This window comes from Triticum aestivum, unplaced genomic scaffold (assembly GCF_018294505.1).
Source record: "Triticum aestivum cultivar Chinese Spring unplaced genomic scaffold, IWGSC CS RefSeq v2.1 scaffold126943, whole genome shotgun sequence".
Lineage (NCBI taxonomy): Eukaryota > Viridiplantae > Streptophyta > Magnoliopsida > Poales > Poaceae > Triticum > Triticum aestivum.
This window is the reverse complement of record NW_025254099.1, coordinates 1-1,956: the sequence shown is the minus strand read 5'-3', so window position 1 is coordinate 1,956 and position 1,956 is coordinate 1. Positions and strand designations below refer to the sequence as shown.

At 47.6% G+C, this 1,956-nt stretch overlaps 1 long non-coding RNA gene across 1 annotated transcript; it reads right to left on the bottom strand.

Moving 5' to 3' along the window:
* LOC123177503 (uncharacterized) lies at positions 1 to 1,946 on the bottom strand. The gene is made up of 4 exons (XR_006488971.1): positions 1,058 to 1,946; positions 784 to 960; positions 588 to 677; positions 1 to 33 (listed from the first exon to the last, which is right to left on the bottom strand). It is a non-coding gene; the product is annotated as an uncharacterized lncRNA (long non-coding RNA).
* Positions 1,947 to 1,956: the final 10 nt, after the last annotated feature.

Below are 1,956 nucleotides of genomic sequence, written 5' to 3'. Positions count from 1 at the left end.
ATGCCGCCGGCGGGCACGGCGGTGGGCTCCTGCCTGCAACAGCCCTCGGCGAGGCGGAAATAGGGAGATTGTGACACAATTCAATAGGTATTTAAAATAGAGAAGCATTTCAGAGTAGCTAAAAAAAGTACCAATTGCTATTGTTAATAGATTGTTATACTGGTGATATTCCTGAACCAACCTATGATATTGTTATTATGTATCTTTTTTCATTCCAAAAAAGTTTAGGTGCTTGTTTTTGTTATGTCTTTGATATCTCCACAATGATGGGTTTATTTTTTTTTACAATATGACCAAAGCATTGTTGGAGTATGCATCATTTTATAATTGCACAAAAAGTATTGCATATATTAGAAGTTTGAATTAGAATTCTATCAAAGAACCTGGTAATAGATGAACATAAATTAGGATAAAATGGCAGTAATAATGTTCAGCAATAGTTGCAATTGAAAGAAGAAGAGGCAGATCAATAGTGTGCAGGTTTGCAGGTTTACCAATAACAATGTTCACCAATAACTATTATCACCAACAATAGCTGTTTTCTGTTCGTAATAGGAATGTTCAGGAAATTAGAAGTGCAAACTCACCTGCTAACACACACAAGTACACATGCACATATGCTCGCACATCAACTCTGCCTCTTTGGCGATACACTTCAGATTAACCATGCATCGTTTCTGTAGTCAGTGGTGCAGATACAACTAACGGATTAGTGATTACTGATTAAATCTAAGTCAACAAATAATGTTTAAAATGACCTATCGATCGAGATGACGAACATACCATAAGATCAGTGGCAGCGGCATACACACCGAAACATTCGCCTTTCCAGCTATGATGTCGTACGCACGCATCTTGATTTTGTTACTTAGTTCTATCTCACTGTGAGTCAATGTCAGTCAATTGTTGATTGTGCCTCTGGCCGCACTGAGCCATGAGCTTGGTCTCCATCTCGTGACACTTGAAATGAACAAACTAAATTATTCAGCAAATAACATAGGCAAGAATGAATTACTGTATGTATGTCTATCTGTCAGTCAAATCCCAGTTTAATTACCAAGTGGGCAAGAGGAATCAAGCGGCCATTCTCGTTCGTCCATGCGGATGGCGTCACGATCTGCTGCACATCGATGGATTCGGGAGGATTGCTGATGTAGTACCGGGAGAGGTACTTCCTGTAGAGGGGCATGTCTGACTCGACAAGCACATAGATGGGCAGCAGCCTCCACCATGGCACCATCTCCATCCCTTCTCCAAAAATTGTATCCCTCGCAATAACAATGAACGCATATGCATTAGTGAATGAAGATTTTTATATCAGATGATCCATCAGTATCATACTCGTAGTATATATGAACGGACATAGGAACCTGGATTTGATTAAAGCGCTCGCCTCACATGCTCCACCGGCCGCACATGGGAATCTGAGAATGCCGTGGCCTGGGGTTCCACAATGGCGGCGGCGGCGGTCTCGGAGTTCGCGGCGGCGGTCGGCGGAGTAGCAAGACGTTGGCGGCGTAGAGTTCCGCGATGGCTGCGGCGTACACGCCCTAGGAGATAGATCGAGGGTGTAGTTCTATCGAGAGAGGAGCCGCAGTCGTTCTGCGGGTTGGGAGGCGAAAAAACCAATGGGTGGTGGGAGTTAGAGACGACAGGAGAGAGGGAGGGACCGGGGGTATTGCGGTGGGTGGTGGTGGAGGCCTCACGCGTGCGTGCTCGGAGTTCGTAGGGGCGACGGCGACGGTGACCTGGAGGCGGCACTGAAGGATGAAGAGGGCGCGGGGAAGGACCAGACGGTGGAGGGCGCCGCCGCCGTCTGAAACCCTAATCAGGGGGGAGGAGGAGGAGTCGAGCAGGGGAGGAGGAATCACGCGGAGTCGGCGCCGCCGCCGCAGAAGATAGAGAGGAGAGGCGAGGAAGGGGCAGGAGCGAAGGGGGGAGGCGGGGGCGGCGGAG